This window comes from Sinocyclocheilus rhinocerous, unplaced genomic scaffold, assembly GCF_001515625.1.
Source record: "Sinocyclocheilus rhinocerous isolate Xijiao unplaced genomic scaffold, SAMN03320098_v1.1 scaffold1409, whole genome shotgun sequence".
NCBI lineage: Eukaryota > Metazoa > Chordata > Actinopteri > Cypriniformes > Cyprinidae > Sinocyclocheilus > Sinocyclocheilus rhinocerous.
In genome coordinates, this window is record NW_015650351.1 from 319912 (window position 1) to 333491 (window position 13580).

The 13580-nt window shown below is 34.2% G+C and overlaps 1 protein-coding gene across 1 annotated transcript in view; it reads right to left on the reverse strand.

The window, feature by feature from the left end:
- The window catches only part of LOC107711798 (signal peptide, CUB and EGF-like domain-containing protein 3), a 113397-nt gene extending 102056 nt beyond the window's left edge, over positions 1-11341 (reverse strand). The window contains exon 1 of the mRNA XM_016516850.1: positions 11316-11341. The gene's annotated coding sequence lies outside the window, so the exon portion shown is untranslated. The remainder of the gene's footprint in view (positions 1-11315) is intronic.
- Between the last annotated feature and the right edge of the window lie 2239 nt (positions 11342-13580).

Consider the following 13580-nt stretch of genomic DNA (forward strand, 5'->3'; position numbering starts at 1 on the left):
CTCTCTGTTTGTGAGAGTCTGTTTCCACTAGCAACCCATCTGAGGAGTCGACTCGGCGCGTTTCTTTTCTTTGTTTAACCGTTAACATTACCATTCTCAATAGCCGTTTCTCAGCGTATGGTGTTTGCAAATTACCACAAAAAAGAGCACCATTAATGTATAATAAAATGGTCCACATAACTCATGCACTATATTTCAAAAGAAAAAGTTTCATTTCACACATTTATGAGCCAAAAAAAAATGGACACTGCTAAAAAAAAAATTGCTAAAGCAATAAAATACTGCTTTTTACATTTATGCATTTGCAGATGCTTCCACCAAAGTGACTAACATTGCATTCAAGCTAATCTTTTTTTTTTTTTTACTTTATGCATTCTCTGGGAATTGAACCCATGACCTCGGCATTGCTAGCTGTATGCTTGACTGTTTGAGCTACTAAATTAGTTAGTTGATTTCAATCCAATTATCAGAATAATGTTGGTGAATGGAAAACGGTGTAGATGTAGTAACGGCATACACCAGCGAGAGCAACAAGGTCATGCAACGGAGCCAAACCCTGAAGCCTTGAAGTATTGAGCGTTTCTTGAAAGCACGGTTTGTGCATGTCGTTTTTTTCTGGATGTTGTGCTCATGTGGCTCAGACATGAGAGCAGCGTTTCCTCACTGATTAATGATGGGGTCAGCACTGCTCAGTATATTTAGTTGAGTGGACGGACAGACGGACGGTCGGCGCGTTGAAGGTGTGCAGTTCAAACACAGAGCGATGTTTGCTCGCAGTGAGACTCTCAGTGTTTGTCCAGGCCCCGCTTTACTCTTAAAACAACTCAACCCCCACAGAAATAATCTCAGAAAGAATCATTTTCAGTAAACAAACTTAATGAAATTGTTTAAAAGAATTTATTCATTTTAGGACAAAATTTTGCCTGTGCAAAAATCGCCAAAACAATGCTAGTGTGTTGTGGGTGGTTGCCAGGGCGTTGCTAGGGTGTTCTAGGTGGTTGCTAGGTGATAACTTGTGATAATCCCGGACGAGCCCCCAAATTATGTTACGTCCCCTGGTGGCATAGAGGTATGAGGAAGACGTACATAATAAAATGTAAACACAACCCTATAATTTTGGTCTCTGGGGAGTACTTGGGGAGAATGACACAAGGACAACCGACATAACAATAAGTGGTTCACTTTATTTACAAAAGGGAATATAATTTACACAAATGAAAACACACCAACCAAAACCCTTATTTACAGCTATATACAAAGAAAGGAAAAATAAGGCTAATTTGGAAAGCCTCGGAGAATAAGAAAATGAGCAGTGCTAAACAAAAGAAAATAACAAAAGCAAAACATTCACTAACTAATTCTCCACCCTCTAAACTAACTGAAAACAAAACCAGAAAATAAAGAAATCTTCGGCGTTCAACACGCCATACCTAAAGTCCATGTCATAAGAATCCTATGATGTATTAAGTTCAAACTCTAAGCTCTGCATTTGCTCATTCTGCATTCAACATCTAAATCACTGTAAATAATTATTATACATTTATATTGAAATGGAAAATAAAATAAAAATTCAAATCTTAAAAAAAAAATCAAATATAATGCAATACAATCTTTAAAAAATAAAATAATGCACATCAAATAAAATATATAAAACAAATCAAATAAAATAAATTATTAAACAAAATATTAAAAAAAAATCTAATAAAATCAAACAAAATAAAATATAATTTTAACATGAAATGATAAAAAATGAAATATTAAAAATAAGCTTTAAAATCAAATAAAAAGTGGGAAAAAATTATATTTAAATAAATTACGAAATGAAATCAAAACAAATAAAATAAAATATATATGAAAAAATTAAATAAATGTATTGCATCAACATTTCTCCACAGAGGGTGCTATGGGCTGGAGACAGTGCAGCAAAACCAGTGAACCTGTTCGACAACACCTGATAAACTGCCAGTAATACTGTACTAATGTATGCAGTAATGTTTCAGAAGAAACGATCCAAATCTTGCAGAGCAAAATCCAAAAGCATCCCGACCACTTTACACTCACTCTCAGGTAGTTCCTCCAACTAAATCAATATTATTCCAGCAAGTGGGTCTAACTTTGCCCTCACAAGTTTGGCAGGCGACCCGACGAGCTGGTGGAAAGCCAGATACAGTAGCAGCGAGTTTCTAGCCAAACATCCGTTAGCATGTGGCCCAGCGATGTTTAATCGCTTCTGAGAGAGAGAGAGAGAGAGAGGTGTTGGTTGTGCGAGCTGGCAGGCCGTCACATGCAAAGCCAGCACAAAGTCTTCATCTCATGGGCTATTAGGCGACGCACAGACGGGACGAAAGAAAAAAGGGTGTTGATGAAATGCAGACGTCAACATTAGAGCAGAATTTAGCATCCTCCCCCCGCCGTCTCTTCCCAGATCGCCTACGTCTAATGAAGGAACCCAGTGTTTGTCCTGCGAACAGCTCGTAAAGGAAATATGGCCTGCTTCTATTTGTGCCCGGCGTCCTTAGTGAGCGCTACTGTAAGCGCTGAGTGATGGTGGCTGTCTTCAAACAACAACCACGCTCATTTAAAGCTCAGAGTTTATGAACTGCCCAAATTGCAGTGCAGCTGACCCTTCGCTTAAAGGGACAGTACACCCCAAAATAAAAGTTGTCATCATTTACTCACCCTCAAGTTTCTTCTGGTGAACACAAAAGAAGATATTTTGAATAATGTTGGTCATCAAAGAGTTACTGGTAGCCACTGACTTCCATAGCATTTTTCTCTCCATACTATGGAAGTCGATGGCTACCGTCAACGGTTTGGTTACCAACATTCTTCAAAATATCTTCTTTTGCGTTCAAAAGACAAAAACAACTTGAGGGTGAATAAATGATGACAGAATTTTCATTTTCAGCCTCATCTTAAAGGGACAGCTGACCCAATTTTTGTCATTATTTATGTCGTTCCAAACCAGTATGAGTTTCTTTCCTTTGTAGATAACAAGAAAAAAATGATTTGAAAAATGTCTGTTCTTTTAAGTCCTTTGTCAAAATATCTTCATTTTAGGTGAACAATCCCTTTAAAAACAATACAACAATCCTATGTTAGCAACTGTTTGCCATATTTTCTGACAATCTTTTGGTATTTATTTTTTATATTATTAAATCATATATTTAAGAAAAAATAAATAAAAAGAAGATGATGATTTTTTGAAGTTGTGAAATGTTTTTTTATTTTTTTATTTTTTTTTAAAGATCATTGGAGTAGTCTATGTTTTATAAGAAAATAAAATAAAATAAAATCATAAAAAATAAATATATACAAATATACAAACAAAAGTATATAATAATATACAAACAAATAAAATTATAAATAACATTAAAAACAACAAAATATAATAATACAAAATTAAATACTTAAAAAACATATTTAGAAAAATCAAATAATGAAATAAAATAAATATAAAAAAATAAAATGAAAATATTTGAAAAAAAAATTCAAAATAAAGCTAATAAAATAAAAATCAATCAATTAAAAATTAAAAACATCAATCAATCAATCAATAAAAAAATGCCATCCAAGGGCAAGAAAATACCAGAACATTCTATTTCAGTCTTTCCACTTCAAAATTTCACATTTAATTCGATGTGCTACTTGCCATTTCTATGTAATTATTTGTGAAATTTTATGTACATTTTTTGTAAGTTTTAAATAAAACAAAGATTACTGGAGTACAACAAAATACTGTGTTTTTCCACTTCAAAATGTCATGCTTAATTCAGTGTTACTTGTTGTTTCTTTGTAATTGTTTGTGAAATTTTCTAACATTTTCTGAGTGAATACTGTTTCAAATTTTTTTCAACGTACACCAATTTTTTTCCAGTGTGCATCAGATTGTAAGCACTTTCAAATGCGAAAAATGGGAGATAAAAATGCTTTGCAATGTCACAGTTCATTCCAGCCACATAAGAATAATATCCAATCACAACTGTATTCCTTCGAGATATTCAGTAAAGATTTTGCAACAGAAACCCAAAAAGGTGGCACACATATTGTTTAGTCATCTAAGACTAGTCTAGACAGACTAAGTAGACAAAACCAAAACCAGCCGATGGGAAACTGGTTCAAAGACACGCACAGAGAAAATGTTGCATTGCATGCAAAGCCCAGATGACGTGATGCTGATGTGACGGTTCATAACCTTCAATCACAGACAGGCAAAGCTCCAGCGCGGGTTGTGATCAAATTTTTCTGTCAGAATGAGAGCAGTCTGCTAACAGACGAGTCGGTCGGGTGGAGGTTCAGGGCTGGCAGAGGACCTGCTAAAGGTTGTCGTCTTTTCAGCACCTCATAAAACTGCACCCAGTGCCATTGGCCCGCTTTGGAATAACTCAAAGCGTTCCAGACAGAGCTCAACTTGTTAAACGACGGCTAGTCGAACTCCAAGAACATTCAGTTATGAAAGACCCCATGAAATGGTTTGCTATATTAGTTATTTAAAAAGGAATTTGGGACGGATGTATCTCACTTACACAGTATTTCATGCAAATGGTTTCTGGTGAAACATCTAGAATAAGGATTTTTGCATGTTGCATTAAAATGTTGTAGGATTTACTTTGAAAAAAGATTTTTACTTTAAAACTGCTACTAAATTTCAAGAAACACCAGACACCAACATTGAATTATACGCAAGTCTTTTTTTTACAGTGCATTTTTGAATTATACTGTCAATGGTTGAAACCATTTTTTACATTTTGTAAAATATTTTATTTGAGCTAATGTTGTTTTAGTATCATTGAAATACTATTATAGTTTTTATTCATATTTTGCATTATTTTTTATTTTTATATCTTCCATTTTCGTTTTAAAATTTTAGTAATTTTAGTTGCGTTTTGACATTTTTATTTTTAAAATATCTTATTGCATTCCCTTTTAGTTTTAGTTATTTTTGTGCATCAAGTTAAACTAAATGAAAATTAGCAATGTGGACTTGGTAACTACCTGAAATAAAATGTTTTTTAACTTGCTTTATATTTTATTTTACTTGACTATTTTATTTCAAGTAATGAAAGTGATTTTTATGGTTTTAGTTTATCATCAACTGTATTAACCCTGCATTGAACTTTGAAATACTAGTTTTTATTAACATTTTGCATTGGTTTTTATTTTTATACCTTCCACTTTTATTATAAAGTTTTAGTCATTTTGTTGCATTCTATCATTTTAATTTTTTAAACATGTCTACAGTTTATATTTTTATTGCATTTCAGTTTGTTATTTTTGTACATCAAGTTAAACTAAATGAAAATGAACTTTTATTTTATTTCAAGTAATGAAAATGTTTTTTTTATCAATAATTTGTGCATATTTTCTAAAAGTTTCATTTTTAGGAGTGCCCTATAAATGACCTCAAAGGCCAAATTAAAGGGGTCATATGAGGTTGCTAAAAAGAACAGTATTTTGTGTAACCAGCAAGATCAGCTCCAGGCATGACGAAGCGATATCGTCCTCTTTTGGAAGGCCAAACAAAGTAGTTTTGCTTTCACAATGAAACACACAGCGCCTTCACGACATGGCGGTGGCGGCAACAATACTACAGCGAGAATAAAAGTTACACCTTCTTTCTTTGCGTGAACATTTGGGTGGCGTTATGCAAATCTTCCCACATCGTGACGTAGACATGTGGGGGCGTGTTAGAACGAGCCGTTTTAGGTAGGCGTGGCTGACTCTTAACTTTTATAAAGAATATCTCTTTGGATTTGAGACTTTAGTCTTTGCAACTTTACAGATCTTCTTTATGCACCAAGAGCTTGTAACACTCCAAAGAGAAAGGAAAAATTGAAATCGCATCATATGACCCCTTTAACGCCAATTTTAATTTCAGGGGGTCTTCAAGAAGTCATCATTTTGATCCAGACTGAACATAACTTGTGAGGGTCTCAAAAATGACTTGGTTATATACCCATAATGAATTTTCAGCTCTTAGCATATGATTCTGACAGGCAAGATGCGCTAAGAAAGCGAGTGAAGATGTGAGCATCCAACAATTTCACAATTTCTGCCCATATGCAAACTAAACGTATTCAACTCATTCACTTACCACATTTAAATACTGTCTATATACAAACTGACCCTTGATTCCAATAGAATTTGACATTAAATTTTGCTAAGCTAAAATTGCAATACTCTAATAACCAACAATGCATACAACACACAAATATTGCTAAAAAAAGTAACTTTTAATTCATATTAAACTATGCTAAACTTCATTTTTTTCTGACACTTTACTCTTGATAAACTACTTTTTTTGTTTAACATCTTGCTAAATTAAAATCGCAGTATTCTAATAAGCATAAAAATGCATGGAACCATACAAATATTTAAAATATTTACTTTTAAATTATATTTAATTATTTTAAATGACTTTTTTGTCAACACTTTACTCTTTACACTAAACTACTTTTTTAGATGTTACTAAGCTAAAATCGAACAATACATAGAACACACAAATATTGGATGAAATAGTCATTTTTATTTATTTATTTATTTATTTGTTGTATTTTGTATTTTTTTTTAATGAGATCATTAGAATTTGGGTAAAACAGAAAAAACAAAACTTTGATACTAAAGAATAAATGTTCTACTAGCGTTCCCCTTAAGTTATTTAAATGTAATTTCTGAACATTCACAACAACCGTTTTTTCTTGGTTTTGAGAATGTTAAGGGAACATTCCATTTTATCATATTGCAAATCATATTGCATATCGGGAACGTTACTTTTGACAGTTCTCTAAACATTCCAAACCAAGTAGTAACAATTTAAAAAACATCAACTAAAACGTTTTCGGAATAAATGTTCCATGAACGATGCATAAACAATGCTAACATTTAATGTTCTATTAACGTTACTGGAAGAACGTTACCGTATAGTTAATTTGTAGGTTCATAACTTTGAGAAAACCAACCACAATACTTTAAGAACGTTCCCCGTTAGCTGTTATGATGCCTTAAAACGCCGCTCCTATGGAGACATTGAACTAGACTAGTAGGAGTTTCCCAGGATCTCCTCTCATGGCGTTGGGGAACATCGTGCCATCTTGGTGCGAGCTGGCAGACGACAGCTTCATTTTCACCACAGCTGAATTCGTGGAGTGTTTTTCCATTACCAAGCAGAATAAAGCATTTCCTTTCATTCATTTACTGCAGTCTCTGAAGCTTGGACCGGCTCCCCGGAATGTAAACACATGCAGTCTTGTAAACAGACTCACACAAACACACACTCGCTGAGATACACACACAAACACACACATCCATCTTGCTGTCCTACAACAACATTGTCTGCATTGTGCCATTTTGCGTTGGCCATCTGAATTAACCTAACGACACGATGAACTTATAAAATATGCATTTGGATGATGTAGTAGTTTTAATGACGTTATCAATGATGTTGATTTCTCTTCTAAACAAACATCTTGAGGTCTGTAAGTCAGAGGTGCAGACCATAAAGTTAATGCGTGATCCTCACGCATCACTTCCCGTCCCTTTTTCACATACCTATAAACAATAGCCGATAAATAGCTCGATAGATAAAGGTGGTTTAAATGTTTACACCTAACCCTATCTTCAAAAAATGTTTGATAGGCCAACAAATGATAATAAATATGCAAAAATCTTCAATTTTTCTCCAGAACATTCAAATTAGAGCTGGATCGACAACATTGATTTCTCGATTATCGATATTTTAGTCTATGCTGTTTTCGGTTGATGCGTGAACAAAACTTCACTAAACATTAGGCTATTTGTAGCGCCTGCCGTTCAATCGCAATAGGCTTTGCGTTTTGTTATTTTTAATATGAAACAAATTCGGAGCTTTCAAATTCTGTCAATTTGTTTGACAAAATTCCAACAATAAATACCGTTTTGGCGCTCTTTGATGTCACATGACAGATCGCTGTAGACCCGATCATCTCTTCTGCTCTACCACTAGTAATATCACGAAATAAACATAAATGAACATCAGATGGTAAGAAACAGTACAGCTTACAGCTTACAAAACACACTGCAGGAAACCATTTTTAATGTTTGTAATGGTATTTGAAGTGGAAACCATTAGAATGTCTTATTTTTTCTAGTGTTTATATTTCAACAACGAACTGGAGTAGAAACAATTTTCTTATAATAAAATTGATTTTAAAAAAGTGATTTTTGTGTTACTTAAATGTTTGTAGTATTTGAGTGTTCATTATTATATCTAAAAATAAATATTTGGACAGTTAAGATTAATATTATGCTTTAATATTGTACCAACTTACAGTTTTCCCCATATAAACTAACAGTTTACAGCATTAGTTAAAAAAATGGATAAGTACCGTACCTGATGTATATCCAAAAGAATCAATATCAAATAGAATCAAAATTGGAATCAAATTGATTTGTGAAATCTGTGTCAATATCCAGCCCTAATTCAAATAAAAACAGTGTATGTCATGCTGATCAATTTACTGTAGTTAGTAGAATTAGCCAAAACACAACACAAGATTTCATATCAATTTCCATCGGTTTTACTGATGCAGAGCTACAATGAAAACTACTGTAAATAACGTAGACAACCAAAAGGTGCTTACATTTATGTATTTCCTTGAATGAGGATGAGTCAATTTTATTAAACTCTAATTTAGTTACATCAACTCCTCCCTAGAGTGGTAATACAATAATAATACAAAGTACTGTTTTGAATACCTTCAATTACGGTATTCTATGTCAAAAAAGTAACATTGCATTATGATCTGATACTCGTTATTCACAGTACCGAACTGAAGATGCTAAACTAGCCGAGTTTATATATTTGCTAAAGTAGGATATTTTAAGCTTTGACCTTCCCAAAATGCTTTGCACCATCAACAGGCCATCACTGAATCTCTTTCCAAAGGTCTCAGTTTTTAGCTCCATCTGGCCTAAAAAAAAAAGGGTAAACTCAAAAGACTTCTGGATCCCAGAAGAGCTACATTGTAGACGTAATCTGAAGCATGCTGTTTATATTAGGACCCAATAAATAAATGTGCTCTTGGAGAGGTCGAGGTCAGCGGGGAGAATCCAGACTCTTGTGTGCATTCACTGATGCTTACAGTACAAATGAGGTGAAAAAGAGAGAATGATGAGATAAAAATGAGCTTGTCAGCCATTGTGGATGAATATTGTGACTTTACGGTACATCTACTACCTTTACTGTTTATGGAAACGCAAGCTAATATATAATAGTATAGTGTTAAGTTAATATACACATACACTGCCATTCAAAAGTTTGGGATAAGTAAGATTTTTTATGTTTTTTAATGCTCATCAAGGCTGTATTTATTTGATCAAAAATACAGAAAAAAAACTGTAATATTGTGAAATATTATTGCAATTTCTAATATTGGTTTCTTATTTTAATATACTTTAAAATATAATTTATTTCTGTGACACAGCGCTGAATTTTCATCAGCCATGACTCCAGTCTTCAGTGTCACATGATCCTTCAGAAATCATTCTAATATGCCGATTTATTATCAGTGTTGAAACTTTTGTGCTGATTAATATTTTTTGGAACCTGTGATACTTTTTGTCTTTGATTCTTTGATGAATAAAAAGTTAAAAAGAACAGCATTTATTCAAAATAGAAATCTTTTCTAACAATATAAGTGTTTACTATCACTTTTTATCCATTTACCACATCCTTGCTGAATAAAAGTATTAATGTCTTAAAAAAAAGAAAAAAAAAATGACTGACACCAAACTTTTGAATAGTAAATGCAGCCTTGATGAGCATAAGAAACTTCTTTAAAAAAAACACATTAAAAATCTTACTGATCCCAAACTTTTGAATGGCAGTGTATATAATACATTAAAATAATTTGATAAATTTGACAATCACCTTCCATCAACCTGGTTCCGTCGACAAAAACTCAGTAGGAGTTTTCCACTGGCTTTTGGATTATTTTAGACACTCATTAGCAACCACCTATTTTAAGACTAATAAAGCTTTTAAAAAATCACAAGGGTTTTTTTCTGATGTATTTTGTGTAGTAGACTAAAACGTCAAAGTATCTTAAAGGGATAGTTCACCCAAAAATGAAAATTTGATGTTTATCTGCTTCCCCCCAGGGCATCCAAGATGTAGGGTGTTTAACAAAAAACCTCTAAATTAGGCCTACAAATATATATAGCCTACGCCATCTTCAGCACTCTATATAGGCTAGTTTAAACGATTTAAGCAAAAACATCACGAAAGGTCTTGATAAACATACATTTTTAGTCAGATGTGCCCAAATTATCAGTGTCAACATCAACAACTCAACTGGTAACATTCCTTCATTAATTCAATAAAACATCGCAAGTATTCAACTGCAAAACACTATTAGTTACAAATAATGCAAAAAAGAAATTCACTTCTGTCCTATGCGTGCATGGTTTGCGTGTTCTCGGGAACAGAGATGGCATTAATTCAATGTCACGAAGGAAAATGTGAGTCAGAGGGTTTTTATACTGACATTGCGGCTGCTCAGCCCTCGGCGTCTGAGTCCTGAAATCGATAAACGCGCCACAACAAATGGAAGGAAGTCTCATGAAAAGAATTAATTCCCTTGAGCGGGAACAATGTGTTGCAGGCCTACAACAGAATTAAAATGAATACAACAAGCCATTGTGCTGCCGCTTCTAGAAATTTTGACGTTCAAGGAATAACAAAAAGTCTCAACAGGAATATATATGAAATTCTTGTTAAATATAGATTCTCCTCATGTCTGACATTGCTGTCGTATAATCCCACTCGGTGCCTGACATCACTGCTTTGCTCCGGCGGCCCTGCTTGTGTTTTCTTAAAGGGGTCATATGATGCCCATTGTCCACAAGTTGATATGATTCTTTAGGGTCTTAATGAAAAGTCTGTAAGTCGGATTATCTCAAACACCAGTGTTGCCCAGTCCGCAGTTTTCCCGCGGAATTGGGCTACTTTAGTCCGCGGGTTGAAGCGCCCCCAATAACGTGAAATTCAGCCCCTGGAATGCGAATTTTACAGGAGGAACCCCGCTGAAAAACGTGTATTTTACCCCCCTGAAGGCGATTTTTACCCGGGAACCCCCCTTGAAACGTGATTGGGCTAGTTTTGAGTAGCAATTGGGTGGTTTTTGTTGTGAAAACCTGGCAACCCTGTCAAACACGTTACCTGACAGACACCCGCGGCAATTCAGATTCCAGCACGGCTCTGACGGCTCGGCTGAGGACACGGCCATCCGTGGCAGGCAAGAAAGCCTAATTAAAGAGAATGAGGTTGGATTTCTTACCCACAGTCACTTTCACTTAAATCCGTTCAGGGTTGTGACTAGTTCCGGCTGAGAGTTTATGTACACCGCAAAATGAAGCCAATCAGGCTGGGATGTTGAGACAAGGTGACCGCCTTAATTCTGTTCACGGCTTAAAGATTCTGACAACCAAAACACATTACTTTCCACACTTCTGCTACTTTGAACTGTGTATTATCTGCATATATTATGCACATACGGTAGATGCTACTCAATCTTGCAGTAGTTTGCTCATTTTTAAGAATAGAGACGAAACACAACTGATGTGGTCATTCCGAATAGCATGCAATGTACTGACAGCCTTGTAAATGAATAGCGCACTATTTCAGTCTCAATGCATTATTTTTTAGTGAAGGTTGCGCACACACACTACTGCTCAATTGTCTGTGGTTTGTAAGGTTTTTAAAAAATAAATACATTTTTAATTCAGCAAGGACGCATTAAATTGATCAAAAGCGACAGTAAAGACATTCATGATGTTACAAAAGTTTTCTGTTTCAAATAAATGCTGTTGTTTTGAACTTTATATTCATTAGAGAATCCTGAAAAATAAAATGCATCATGGTTTCCAAAAAAATCTGAAGCAGCTTTCAGCATTGATAATCAGAAATGAGCAGCAAATCAGCATATTAGAATGATTTCTGAAGGATCATGTGACACTGAAGACTGGAGTAATGATGCTGAAAATTCAGCTTTACATCACAGGAATAAATTACATTTTAAAATATATTCAAATAGAAAAATATTATTTTAAATAGCAAAAATATTTCACAAAATTTCTGTTTTTACTATATTTTTAAACAAATAAATACAGCCCTGGTGAGCATAAGATACTTTTTTTTCTTTTTTTTTCTAAAACATAAAAAAAAATCTGACCTCAAACTTTTGAATAGTAGTGTATATAATGCAATTTGATCAAAGCAAATAAGACAAAAAACTGCTTATTTTACATAATTACTCAAAATCACTAATAACTAGACAGACAGATTGATTCTTAATGCACTTTTACTTTAACACAGGTCCATTCACTCTCTTCAGCATCACTTATTCAACTTGAACTATTTACAAGGGTTTAAGAGGTTCATCATTTCACTTGACTGTCAGCTTTGACTTCAGCTACTCTTATCATCAAAGGATCCACACTGTCTGATTTCATACTCATAATAGGAAACAGCGATGGCAGACAACCTCATGTATAAAATATCTATATTTGAACATCTCTCCTGTAGGGTGAAGAGAGCGGCTGCGGACTCAGTTTGTTCTCTCACTTCAGTCTAGAAGCTCTTCTTTAATGCAGCTGTGGTCAGATCGTCTCAACATCAAGTTTCTCGACTAGCTTTCTGCCATCTGTTTTAGCAGACGTGAAGCCTCTCTCATGATACTCTTACAGGAAGGATCCAGAATTAACTTTCTGCCACACCTGCCAGTGACTGGAGAAAGTTTAGTGGCCCTAACTACTTCAAACCTGTCATGACACTTTTTTTTTCATGCAAAAATCACAAAATAATTGTTTTCCCATGAGATTTGGTGGGTCTTTACCTAAAATAAAAGATCTGAGCTTTTCTTTATTAAGCCATTTCAACTGAAACCCTATAAAATACACTGAAAATACTCAAACCTACTGTATAGTATCCAGGTGACCTGCAAGGGATTCAAACAATGTTTTTCTCCAGGGTCATACATGTCAAGAAAGCTCTCAAACTGAGCCTTTTAAAAGCTTCAAATAGCAATTAGTCTCGATTTAAAACAACCAGTAGGTTATGGGTAACACTGGCTGATATATATTGGTCTATCACTAATTATACAGTGATTTTTATTTTTGTAGTCCAACCTGAACATTAACATCACCCTGGTTCCATCGATAAAAATCCAATAGGATTTTTCCATTGGCTTTTGGATTACTGCAGAAAAAAAAGCTCTGTGAATGACAAAAGTGTATGATTCATACACATTGGGTTCATCATGATAATCTTCAAAAATCAACACAGCTGAAGCCTAAATACAATCGCCGGAAGTAAAAAGCTAAATGTAGACTATAAACTAACTACAGCACAGTCACATGACTTCAATGTCATCATTAGGCTCTTTCAGTCTTAATTTAAAAAACAGTTTCCCTTAAAGTTTGAGTTGGAATAGTTTGCAAGAGTGCGATTTCAAACAAGCAAGCGACTAGTGAATAGATGAGTTTACCTGTTCGATATGAAGCTTAAAGGGGTCATATGACATTGCTAAAAAGAACATTATTTT